At 47.8% G+C, this 13,457-nt stretch overlaps 1 protein-coding gene across 1 annotated transcript in view; it reads left to right on the top strand.

Annotated features, from left to right (window-relative positions):
• AUTS2 (activator of transcription and developmental regulator AUTS2) overlaps window positions 1–13,457 on the top strand; it is an 815,029-nt gene that overhangs the window by 58,665 nt on the left and 742,907 nt on the right. The gene's annotated exons all lie outside the window — the stretch shown is intronic.

The raw sequence follows: 13,457 nt of genomic DNA, 5'->3' as shown, positions 1-13,457 counted from the left end.
GATGAGAACAGAGAATTGGTGTGGAAAGGTGACAATCTTGTTCATTACAGTTTGTTTTCAAACTGCAGCTGTGTGGATGTGTTGTCTTCTTCTGCAAGCCCTTTGGCAAGTGAGCAGCACAGAGAGCTGCAGAGTCAGACTGCGAACACTGGCAGAGGTGATATCCAGGCACATTATGCAGTCAGAGGATTTGCTTGTGATTTCAGAGATCCTAAATCCAAACTCAGGTAAAAAAGGGGTCAGTGTGTTGGCCCTTGCAGTCACAGATCAGTGGTCTGGGAGGGCCGAGAGGACCAAGCTCCTGTGGGTGCAGGTGGGTGCTGGGTGAGCTGCAGCCAAGTCACTGCTGCAGGGAGCCAGGGAGGGGTTTGGCAGGTCCCTGTTCCTTGTTCTGCCATCTCTCTTGTGGCCTCTTTCCCCCAGGGCTGTTTTTCTGTGTGTCTCCAGCCTTTTGGTGCATTGTGTTGCTGAAGTTCCTCTCCTCCCACACTCTGCCTTGCCCCTCCTTCCCTCGTCCCCAGATCCCACCCTGCCTCCCTGACACCATCATCACGTTTAGCTCCCAATACATTGCACAGACCTGTTGCAGCTCCAGTTGACACAGATGAGGTTTGGCACTGCAGACACATACATCATCCCTTTCCTTATGGTAACTGGGGAGAGCAGAGGGCATTTCATTTCCCCAGCTCCTTCCCTGCAGCCCTGGAGGGTCCCCCTGGAGCAGCTGAGGGTGAGCTGTGATGGATTGACTCTGCCTTCTGTTAGCACCAGCACTGCCTTTCATGCCCTGTTGCTATTTGTGTTTTTTGATGAATGATTAATTAGAAAAATAATCATTTGTAAATTGTGAGTGAACCAGACGTTTGGCCTTTCCTGTAGGGAAATTGAGGCTCCAAGCTCTGCTGCAGCATGCAGCCTGCTCACAAATGCAGGAGTATTCCCAGGCTAGTGATGAATTTACATGAAGTTCCCTTTCAGCATTTTAATGACTGTTACAGCTGAGTAACTAATGAAAGATATTAACAAACAGAAGAAGTAAATATTTAATTTTTCTATAGCATTTTTCCAGCTTGTGGCAGCCAATATTTTAAATGTATGTACAGGAGGATTCCTGCCCCAATCTTTCCGCCTCTGCCTGGAGTACAAAGCTGGCTGTATGTGCTGGACAGCATGAACGCCTCTGTGGAGATATTTTACCCCAAAGTGGGCTGTTCCTCTGCTCTGTCCTGACAGCCTGTGGTCAGCATTCAGTGTGATTTAGCCCAGCCCAAAAGGCATTTCCCTGCACCAGGGATTGCTGCAGTCTGTGGTCCCCTGAAGATGAGATGGCCACAACAAGGTCATTCAGTAAACTACAGTGATTAGTGACTCCATCAAGGAAAGCTGCTGAACGCAGCAGGGAACAGTCATTTGAAATGTCTCAACTCTGATAATTTACCTTCTTCCACCCTTTAGTATTTCACCTCCTTGCTTTGCCTGAAAAAACCTGCTGGGGAAGATTTTCTGTGGGGCCTTGTTGTGTCCCAGCAGATTCTCTTGCTTGTTTTTCTGTTGTTTTCTTCTGTGATTCACCAGGATGTGATGGTTTGGTTTACTGGGGCTTGGGGTCAAGCTGAGGGATGCTCTCCAGCCTGAGAAGTTCTGCCCATGTTCTATTCAGATATGCAGGGAGAATTGGGGCAGAACATGCCTGGAGGAAAGGTTTGCAAGAAGGATTTGTCAGCAGCTCCAGGGGTGTTTGTTATTTAGCAAGTGTGACCGTGTTCACAGGGGTCTTTGGATGAGGGAAGAGACGAGAATGTTGACGCTATATTTCAGAAGGCTTGATTTATTATTTTATTATATCTATTACATTAAAACTATACTAAAAGAATAGAAGAAAAAGTTCTCATCAGAAGGCTAGCTAAGAATAGAAAAGAGAAAGAATGATAACAAAGTTTTGTGGCTTGGACACTGTGTCCAAGCCAGCTGGGCTGTGATTAGCTATTAATTTCAAACATCTACATGAGACTAATCACAGACCCCTGTTGCATTCCACAGCAGCAGATAACCATTGTTTACATTTTGTCTCTGAAGCCTCTCAGCTTCTCAGAAAGAAAAAAAAAATTCTCATAAAAAGATGTCTACGACAAGCAAGCACGGGGCTGGCTGTATTATTTTGGCACATGGTGAACCCAAGCCTTGCATGGACAGTGTCACTGTGGGGTGACAGGTCTGACAGTCCTGGTGTGTCCAGGAGCAGTGCCAGGCATGGGGACACAGGGGGTTTGTGACCGTGGTCACAGGGGTTTAGGATGAGGGAAGAGAGGAGAATGTTGACTATATTAAAAAGAATAGAAGGAAAAGTTTCATCTCAGAAGGCTGGCTAAGCTAAGAATAGAATGAATAATAAGGGTTTGTGGCTCGCACAGAGAGTCTAAGCTGACTGGGCTGTGACTGGCCATTAATTATAAACATCCAACATGGGCCAATCCCAGATGCACCTGTTGCATTCCACAGCAGCAGATAATCAATGTTTACATTTTGTTCCTGAGGCCTCCCAGCTTCTCAGGAAGAAAAATCCTAAGAAAAGGATTTTTAATGAAAAGATGTCTGCGACAGGGGTTCATCCCCACCTCACTGCCAGGCTCATAACAGTCCTGGTGTGTCCAGGGGCACTGCCAGGCATGGGGACACAGGGGGTTCATCCCCACCTCAGTGCCATCTTGTGCCTGCTCTGCCATCCCAGCCACAGGTCCCAGCACAGCAAATTCAACTCTGCAGTTCTGGAGAGCTGGGGAAGAGTTTGCAGATCCAAGCTCTGAACTCATGAGGCAGCTGAGATCTTTGTATCTTAGGCATTATGTGCTTTGGAAAGGGGGGAAGAATAAATCCCTACTCCAAGCCTGCAGGAGCTTCACCAAGCATTTATTTAAGGAAATGTGGCTGCTGTGGTACCCCCAGTGTGTCACTCTGGCTGTCTGTGTAGGGCCCTGCATGATGTCAGCCTCTCTGCATTGTCCCTGGCTTGCTCCTTGTTTTGCATGGGGCTGGTGCAGGCTCCACACGACTGGGATCCAGCTGTCTCAGCTCTTCCCCACGCTCATCCAGCCTCCCCAGCCTGCCATCTTTCACAGCCAAGAAAAACTTGTGCTAAGTGAACCAAAGCATTCATCTGGATGCAGATATATGTGTGTAGCAAGAGCCTGCGTGTGTTTGTTTTTTTAAAGAGCTCATCGGAGTAGGGATCACAAAGGCAGAGTGAAGCAGAGTGAAATGTCTGATTTGAGGCAGTGTGTCAGCCTGATTTTTTAAGATTTTCTAAGCCTTCTGATGTTTATATTATTGTAACAAATTTTCTCACACCCTTTCTGTAAATAACTTATTGTTTTGCCTTCTTTTATGGAAGAGGAGAAATTTGATAGACTGTTGGTTTGCCCAGTGTCATTGGAGAGGTGGCACTGTCACCCTCCAATCCACTGTCACTTTTAGAAATCTATAAATGTTAGAGTCAGAAAATAAACTTCCCTTTTCTTCATCTTGAGAACAGCGCCATGTTATTTCGTGTTCTATAGTGACAGCAGTGTTTCTTAAACACTGGTTTGTTGCAGATCTCCTTTCTACCTACACCTAGACTTAATTGCCTCTCCTGCTTCTGTCTATGCACTTTGAAACATAGAAGGGAAAGCAAGAACTGGGCCTTCCTTCTGGGGCAGGAGACAGGATGGGACTGTCAGGATGTAAGCCAGCACTTGTGAGGGAGGTGAGGGGAAATGGAGGCTGGATGCTCCAAATGCAGTGTTTCATGGCCACATGTGGGAATGTGTGTGGACAGCCTGTGTTCTCCCATCCTCTGCTCCCCATGACTCCCCTCAGCTGGTCTCTGTCCTTGCTGGGCTGGGAGGTGGTGATTCCTGTTTGATTCCTGTTTGATTCCTGTTTGATTCCTGTTTGATGGTTCCTGATTGATTCTGTTTGATTCCTACTCCTGTTTGATTCCTGTTTGAGGATTCCTGTTTGATTCCTATTTGATGATTCCTATTTGATTCCTGTTTGATGGTTCCTGCTTGATTCTGTTTGATTCCTACTCCTGTTTGATTCCTGTTTGAGGATTCCTGTTTGATTCCTATTTGATGATTCCTGTTTGATTCCTGTTTGATGATTCCTGTTTGATTCTGTTTGATTCCTACTCCTGTTTGATTCCTGTTTGAGGATTCCTGTTTGATTCCTGTTTGATGATTCCTGTTTGATTCTGTTTGATTCCTATTCCTGTTTGATTCTGTTTGAGGATTCCTCTTTTATTCCTGTTTGATGATTCCTGTTTGATGGTTCCTGTTTGGTGGTTCCTGTTTGATGATTCCTGTTTGATTCCTCTGATTCCTGTTTGATTCCTGTTTGATTCCTATTCCTGTTTGGTGATTCCTGTTTGTTTGGTGATTCCTGTTCAATGATTCCTGTTGAGTGATTTCCTCTCAGCTGCCCCAGGTTCCTCCTGCTGGGCTGGATGTCACTGGGCTCTTGGGCAGGACCAGCTCCTTTCAGCCCTGGCCTCTGTGCTCACACACAGCAGGGCACATGAGTTTCACTGGCCTCTGCCTGGCTGGTTTTCCTCCCATTACAAGCACCTAGCAAAGTTGTTTGCCTTCCTGAACAGCCCTGGGAAGATTTTTTCTTCATTTCTGAAATGCTGAAGGGGATTAGTTCATATAATGGAGTATTCAACTGTCAAGTGATTTACAGCAAAGATGCAGTTGAGTTATGAGAGCTGTTAAAATGCCTGTTAAAAGTACTAAATGCTTTTAAAAACTCATATTATTTGGTTGATAGAATGTAAAGGTCTGATGGAGCTATTACTTTGCTCTGTATAAACACACATTTGGGCAGGTGTTATTTATGTACACTCTCACTGCTGTGGCTTGCATTGCCCCAGAGCCATTGCCACCAGGTGATTGTACATCAGCCTGCTCAAGCCCCATTCCTAGTGGATTGTTGGATCAGAAATCCTTGCTCTGGGGAAATTCAGCTTCATCTTGGCAGTGCTGGGATGACTGGAGGGGTAGCCCTGAGGCATGCTTGTGTCTGGTGGTGATGTGTGACAGTGTTCACAGGGGTCTCAGGTTGAGGGAGGAGATGAGGATCTGACTCCATGTTTCAGAAGGCTGGTTTATTATTTTATGATAAATATTATATTAAAACTATACTAAAAGAATAGAAGAAAGGATTTCATCAGAAGGCTAGCTAATAATAGAAAAATAAAGAATGACAACAAAGGTTTGTGGCTCTGACAGAGAGTCCAAGCCAGCTGACTGTGATTGGCCATTAATTAGAAACAACCACATGAGACCAATCCCAGATGCACCTGTTGCATTCCACAGCAGCAGATAACCATTGTTTACATTTTGTTCCTGAGGCCTCTCAGATTCTCAGGAGGAGAAATCCTAAGGAAAGGATTTTTCATGAAAGATGTCTGCGACAGTGATGGCTGTCAGTGGAGCCCTGAAGTGATCCCTCTCTTCACTGAGGACTTTGACTCACTGCCTTTCCAGAAGGCTTTGGCAGAAAAGCAGCAGGTCTGGTGGCCCAGAAATCATGGATGCATCTTTCCTCACCACTGATATTTCTCACATCCCAATGTTTCTCATGATGGACGTGGGCAAGCAAGCCTGGATAAACACTTTCAGTGTTTATACTTACTTTAAAAGAAACAGGGTAAATTTGTGGTCTGTGAACTCTGACAGTTAATATTTATTTTTAAAGCTCAATTTTGCACCTGCTTTTAAACATGTTTGCCCAGAAGAAACACTGGGGAGTCCGTAAATTTACCACAGATTTATGGCTGGGTGTCAGACCTCCTCTCTTCCCCAGACCTTTGTAACCCAGCAGAGTCACTGTGACCTCCTGGTCACCTGCCACTATAACCACTGGACAGAGTCCAAGTCTGTTCCTGACAAATAAATGTGGGAGTCTTTGGCCAAGCGTGTGTGATGTCCTCTGGTGCACAGCACTCCTGGGTTGCTGTAGCTGTCTGCTCAGGATGCCCTTGTGTCCTACATCTGAATTCAGGCACTGATAGAATTTGTGTACACCCTGGGATATCTTCCTTGCACTGACAGCCCGTGGCTGATCCACAGGGAAAACTTCACACCAGCTTCTCACCCAATGCATGAAAAATTAATTCTTCTGGCTTCCGGGACCACTGTATGCCTAGGAAGGGCTGCAGTGTTGAGCTGTGTAAATTTGTGGTGGTGCACAGTAAATATTATGCTTTAACAGTCACAGGTCTGACATTTCTGTTGAGTTATGTACCATAATGTTCCAACACCATGGGCTGAATTTGATCTTAACTACGTGGGTGCACTTTAGTGCACGCCTGAAGAAAATTGGCCACTAAACTTGCAGGTTCATGTGCACAGTCAGTGATTGAACAATCTGGTGATGCCCCAAAAGGTATGAAATTAATTTTCAGGTACAATAAACAATATTTCAGCCCTGACTGGCTTGACGGAAGCTTCATCTTCCAGCACTGGCTATTGAAATGGGTTGCAGGATTGCATTTAAGAAGGGATTTGTTCTGCCTGTCTCTTTAGTGCAAAGGAAGCTCATGAAGTTGTGCCCAGGCAGTGCTGCTTCACCTGAGCAGTGCCTCTGCAGCTGGAGGTTTGGAATTGTCATTACCTATCTTTAAAATTCCTCATCGTGTAGATCAAGCTGTGATGTTTTTTCTTCCTGTTTCCCTTTGCACAAGCTGGGCATGTCCCAGTCCTAATGCATTTATCACTGACTCTTTTGGGATTTCTGCCCTGTTTCTCCCTCAGGAGCTGAGGGGCTGTGCAGGACCCCTTTTCCTGGAGAGGGATCCTGGCTGGGTAAGGATGCTCACAGGGGTGTGCCATTGCCCGTTTGGGTTTTAATTGCAGTGCAAGTGTTGCCAGTGACTGAGGATTTTCTGGGTAAGGAAATACCAGAAGAGGCTGCAGCAGAAAGTTCCTGTTGTGGGATATTGTGGTCAGCTGCAAGGGGAGTCCACAGCAGCAAGATTAGCAAAGAATTGCTGCCAGGAGGTGCTTGACCCTTGGGACAGGATCACTGAGAATGTGCCAGCAGCAGCTGATTTGTGTCTGCTCCTCCGTTAACATATTTGCACACTTCTGCCCATGTTACCTCAGCTTTGCCTTGGAAGAGCATTTGTGAAGTCTGGAAGTGTGGTAGGAACAAACCCACTTGGATCCCCATCATGGATGTGGATTAATTTGTGTTGTTTATTGTTCCCACCGTTGGTGTTAATTGTTCCCACCTTTAGCTCTGTGGGTCCCATTCAAACCAGGCCCCAGATAAGGAAGCTGGTGTCAGAGCCATCTTCACCTTTCTTGCTTGGGCTGGGGAAGGATAAGTAATGTATTACACAAATTTAGCTCTTGTTTTTACTCTCCTGTTTATAATTGTCAAAGCTTTCAGCCTTCTGAAATAATAAGGTTAAGTGGCCCTCTCTGACCTTAGGTGAATAGGAAAAAATATAGTTATTGAGGGACTCGGGCCATTACACCTCAGCACTGAGGAATCCGAGGCCTTGGAAAAACCTGCAAATTATCCTGCTTAATGCCAGACCCTCCAAGGTGACTTATGGTGCTGCAAAAACATAAACATCCATAACTGTGACTGCTGCAGGCCAGCAGAGGATTTGCCAATGCCTGTGCCTGGGTGGGCAGATAGGGGTGGTGGCAGATGAGCTCCTGTGGCATCCCCATCTCCCTGGGGACACTGGGGCTGGCTCCACAGTGGTACCCAGGCCAGTCCTGGGCCTGTCCCAGGCTGGGCTGTGCTCTCACCCTTGTTTCAGAGCCTGTGTTTGATGTGGAGCCTGGCCAGGCTGCCTTGCTGTGTGGCACGGGGCTGCCACTGCTCCAGGGAACCTCTCCAGCTCTGCCCCAGCCCTCCCTGGCTCTGGGGAGCACGGGAATGGAGGGCTCTCTGGAGCTGTGCCCCTGCTCTTGGTGTTTGCTGCTCTTTTTATCAGCATTTTGAGAAAGGAAAAGCTTATTTTCTTGTGGGGGTTATCTTTTAGATGATGCCTGTCTTACCCAACTGAGCAGGAGACAGATGAAGCAGATGTGACGTTTCATTAAGGCCTTGGTAGCCATAATGTTCGTTTCCTAGAAGAAGAGCAAGCCTGTTGCTAATTTACCACAAAACATGGAAATGGCACTGAGAAATCGTCCTTGCAGCTCTGTTTAGATGTGGCCTTAAAAAACAGAGTAGGTTTGGGCTTGGACAGCCATCTCTCTGACAGGGGCTCCAGGGAGTCTCTAGGGACTCAGAGATATCTCTCTGATATCTCCCCAGACAGGGACTCAGAAGAAGGAATGCCCTTGAATCCAGAGGCTTGGAGAAGAGCAGGCTGTCCCCAGTGTTGGGCACAAACATCTGAGGGTCAGTTTGGCAACCAAAGGTGCCAAAGCTGATCGGCACTAGGTGAGACCCTGGCTCAGCGTTGCCTTTTCTGTGCACTCCTTTTTATCTAAATTATTTGCAATCACAGAAACTCCTGCTCACAGACATGTTTGCTGGGACATTTGGGGAAAAGGGTTTCAGGGCTGGGCTGAAATAAACTTGTAGAACTTGTTTCTCTGTTGTAGCCACTCTCCCGTGCTAAAGAAAAGCTTCTTCAGCGAGCACATGGAATAAATCAGCGTGGTTAGCCAGAAGGCAGATGGAGCAGAAATCCAGATTAAATAGCACAGAGTCAAAGAAATGTAGAGCAAAAGCATCACTCGAGCTCAGGGCACTCAGCACGGCCCTGAACTGAACAATCATTGTTCCCTGAGAGCCCCAAGAGCCCCGGGGAGCTCCGGCACCGCAGCCCTGGTGGAAATGAACTCCTCCTACACGGCTGAAGAGTCACTCCCAAAGCCAATCAGCAACACAGGGATCCAATTTCCCCTCTGCTGCCGAAATAAAATGCCACTGCAGATGGAAGGCTCCCTAGAAGCTGCTTCTGGACTGCTTCCACCTTTTCATGAAAGCTCCACTCAGACGTGGTGCAGTGAGCAGTAACAAAACCCATGGAGTGCTGTGATCCCTGGAAAAAATGTAAGGGGGGCAGAAGCTGGGAACAAGCCTTGAGATTCAGGGCTGGAAATAATGATAGAAGAGCAAAGTATTAATATTTCACAGCACAATCTGCTTTGCAGAATGCAAGGGGCTTGGGGAAGGAGCAGATGGAAGGAGCTGAGTATGTGTTTCCCAAGGAGATGGCATTGTGTCTGTTGCTTTGTTAGTTGGAGCTCTAAATACTGAAACAAAAGCGCAGAAAAGAAAAAGGCTGAAATTCAAATTTGATGAGTTGCTCTTTCTTTTCAGTTTGGGATTAAGCTGGAGCTGTTGTGGTTCAGTCTGTGCAGGCATTTTGGTTGTGTGTGTCCTGTGTGCACCTCTGTGCACGTGTGTGGGTGTCTGTGCTCTGCCAACTCTGCAGGCTTGGTGCAAGCCCTGGGAGCTCATCCCAGCACTGAACCTGGCCTGCCATTAGCATTTCTGAGGTAAATACAGCTCTGCAATATTGAATATTGAATACAATACAATATGGCTCGGCAGCCACCTGCCCAGGGGCACACTCCATCCTAAACCCTGCAGAAGCTGTGGCTGTGCCCTAGGGGACACACAGGCTGCTGGCCACGTCTCCTGGGGAACAAGAAGCTGTGGTTGTGCTCTGAGGGACCCACAGGCTGCTGGGGAGCAGTTCCCTCCCTGAGTGCAGACTTGCAGCCCTCAGTCTGCAGGTGAAGGTGCAGCAGAGCCAAGGGACAGCCCTGCTCCTCCACCTTCATGGCTTGCAGATTTTTACACTTTCTGACCTGAGCTGGACCTTCAAGTCATATTCCCTGTGCCCTGTGAACACAATTAAGTTGTGCATTAAGTTGCGTCCAAATTTGTGATGATCTGGTTTGGCTAAGAGGAAAGACTGTGTCCTCTTGGGATGAGTGTAACGTGGACAGGAGCTGGAGTTGTCTCTGAGCATGGAGAGGCTGGGAAATGGGTGCAGAGAAGGGCCTGAACCAAGCCAGCTGGTTCAAAGCTTACCCCAAACCTGCAGAATAATTCCTGAAGGATCTCATGGATACTGGGTAGGGTCTGAGCCAGTGTGTGTCACAGTCTGAGCTGCACATTTCAGTCCTCAATGTGAATTCCTTCCTCTTTAGCAACCAAGTTGTTTGAACTGGAGTCACCATGGTTTTTACAAGTGGTCTTAAAAATGTTAATTAACCTTCTGCAGTTACAGAGAAATTCCAACTGTGGACAGTTGTGCAAGGGAAGGACCTCAGGGGTTTTGAAAGACTTTCAAGAGCACACAAGGGAGATGAATGTTGTGTGGCCATGGGTGCTGCCCTTGGAGCCTGGCCTGGTCACTGTGTGTGGTAATTCCCAGCTGGATCTTCCATGGATGGTCCTCCTGGTGTCCAGCCACCAGGCACTGGGGACTGTGCTCTTCACTGGTGAAATGATACACAAACATACACACTCTGAAGCTCAGCCGTGGGATTGTTCACTGTAAACATTACATTGTCCCACAATTTACATTAATGAGGATGACTTACATTTATATAGCTCCTTTCATCACGATGGATTTCTGAGCACCTCATGGACTAAAGCACTCAGGGGAATGTGAGCTGGTTGTGGTGGGAGCCACAGGCAGGACAAATGAACCTCAACTTTGCTTTGTTGTGAGCAAGAGGTGCTTTGAGGAAACTGGTGAAATATTTCATCCTGTGCAGACCTGCTGGACCTGAGCTGAGATCCAGTCTGAAAGACCAGATGTGCAGAACTTGGTGGTCCTGTGCTTTATCTGTTCCTGCAGCAGGAGGTGACCTGGTGTTTTCTGAGTGTCTCACAGAAGGTGGGATGACCAATTAGTGGTCCCTAGGTCTGAGGTGCAGCCCTTGCCCAGTATTTTTCCAGACCCTTACCAGAGGGAGGTGAGGATCCACAGGGATGAGATGAGGATGGTGCTTGTCCTTTGGGGCTGCTGGGGTCTGTGGAGTTTGTTTCCCACATCCTCCTGCACTGTAAGCATCTTTTTTGGGGTTCCTGTTCACCCCTCATTGCTTCTTGCTGTGCTGAACCCCACTGTGAGCCATTGCCAGAAGAGAGTTTTAAATGTTCACTTGCTTTATTTTTAGGTGTATATTTAAAATACTACCGACATTTCCAGGGAGCGTTTGTAAATGAAGGCTCTATGAAAGTTATTTTTGTGCATTAATTCATGAGGCAGCTTCAAAAATTCATGAAGTAAATAGAACTTTTCTGCCAGGAGGCATGGGGGTGCCTTTGCTGCCCTCCAGAGCGGAGCAGACATTTCAGTGTAAGGCAGGAGCTCTTCAGCAGAGCCTGCTGATCTCAGTGTGCTGATTAAGGCACTGAGACAGGCTGCAGAGGTGCTTTAGAAGTCTTTAAGGTGCCCTTGTTTCACCAGCCTTAACAGTGATCTTATTTCAGCAGGGATTAAGTGAGCTGCAAAAATACACCTGGCTGGCAGAGGCAGCTGCTGTCCCTGTGCTGGCCTGGAGCTCCAGGGGCTCTCCTGGAGGTCAGGGGCTGTCCTGGAAGTCCAAGGGCTCTTCTGGAGGTCCAGAGGGTGTCCTGGAAGTCCAGAGGGTGTCCTGCAGGTCCAGGGGCTGTCCTGCAGGTCCAGGGCTCTCCTGGAGGTCCAGAGGGAGTCCTGCAGGTCCAGGGCTGTTCTGGAGGTCCAGAGGGTGTCCTGCAGGTCCAGGGGCTGTCCTGCAGGTCCAGGGCTCTCCTGGAGGTCCAGAGGGAGTCCTGCAGGTCCAGGGCTGTTCTGGAGGTCCCGGGTCTCTCCTGGAGTCCCAGGGGCTGTGCTGGAGGTCCAGGGGTTGTCCTGCAGTTCCAGGGGCTCTCCTGAAGGTCCAAGGGCTGTTCTGGAGGTCCAAGAGCTCTCCTGGCCCACAGAGGAGGCCTGGCCCAGCTGCTCTCCTGTTCCCAGGCCCATCCCTCCTCCTGGCTGTCCATGTGGAGTGAGTGACTCTGCTGGCATCAGCACAGCTCTGGGCTCGTGCTGGGGTGACTGAGGGGTGAAGTCAGCTCTGTTGGGGGATTATTTCTATCAGGATTAAAGCAGCAGTGATTTAAATGGAGCAGATTGTGCTGGGGAGGCCAGCCTGCACTGGTGACTGCTCTGGTGCAGCTAGAGATGGGCCAGTGGGGCTGGGCTTGGTTTAAGGAGTCACTCTGCCATCGCTGAAATCATATAAAACTAATGCAAAAAAGAGGGGAATTGGGTCTCACACCTCCAAGATGGGTTAAACTAAACCAGAACAAGCTGTTTTTTCTCTGAAATGAGCAATAGCCACGTGTGGAATTATTTATAAACAAATCTTCAGAATAAATTCATATGTAGGGAATCTTCTTTCTTTCATATCTTGTAGTAGGGTCTTCCCCTAAATATTAAGCTGCATGTTTGGGTGTATGAAGTAGGGAATAGCAAAGTGCTTCAGAACAGAGCAGGAACCAGGCTGAGGCTCTGTTTGATGTGTGAGGAAGGAGTGATGTCCATTTGTGCTGGCTCCTGCCCCAGCTTTCTGCTTCTCTTTGGATGCCAAACCTGCAGCGAGTGTGCTGCTGCCCCTGGGTGTGGGATGCATTTCAGGCTGGACAAATGTTCATTGTGGTTTGCACAAAGGTTGCTTTTTTATGCACAACTCAAGTCTTGAAAAGAGAAGGAAAAAATGCTCTCCAGACTCTCTTGGGATTATTTTTTTTTTTCCAGGTAGCTTCTGACCTTGAATGATATTCAGTGTTTTTCCACTAACACCAGTGGGGCTCAGGCTTGTGTAAGATTTAGGGGTACTCCCTCCTCCTCCTCCTCACACTAAATGCTTTTTTTATTACCCATTAATGAGTAATCAGACATTTCTAAAAGGATGTATGGTTGAGTTCTTTCACAGACAGTGGGATGTGTGCAGCTCTGCAGTTTGCAGACAGCTATAAATGGTAATGAAGAGCACATTAAAACCCTGCCTCCATACAGGGCTCTAATTGCTGCTGATTTGCTGCTGGATTTGGTGGAAGAGGCTGGGCCAGAGCTCTCAGATGTGCCCAGTGAGGAGCACCCAGCCCCACCTGGGTGTGTTTGTGTTGGTGCTCTGTTGATAAACTCCCCAGGGGTGATGCTCCCTTCTCTCCACACTTACAAACTCCCACAGTCAGTCCAGGCTGCCCAAAGGGGCACAGCTGTTATCTCCCTTAGAAAAGACAATGGTGCAGCTTCTGTCAGACCTCACAGTCAGCCTGTCAGAGAGCTCAAAGTGACTTCCTAACCTCCAAAGTCTGCCTTTATTCCTAGACTATCTGCTGTATCTCTGTAAACCTGACCTCTCCACTGCCTGACATCCTTCTGCGCTGTGTGTGTGTCACCCAGGAGATGGAGAGCCCTCCAGATGTCTCCAGCTGGCACACCTGGCCTTCCA

The sequence above is a fragment of the Melospiza melodia genome, chromosome 21 (genome assembly GCF_035770615.1).
Source record: "Melospiza melodia melodia isolate bMelMel2 chromosome 21, bMelMel2.pri, whole genome shotgun sequence".
NCBI lineage: Eukaryota > Metazoa > Chordata > Aves > Passeriformes > Passerellidae > Melospiza > Melospiza melodia.
Note: the sequence above shows the minus strand (reverse complement) of the source record. Positions and strands in the feature narration are given on the sequence as shown.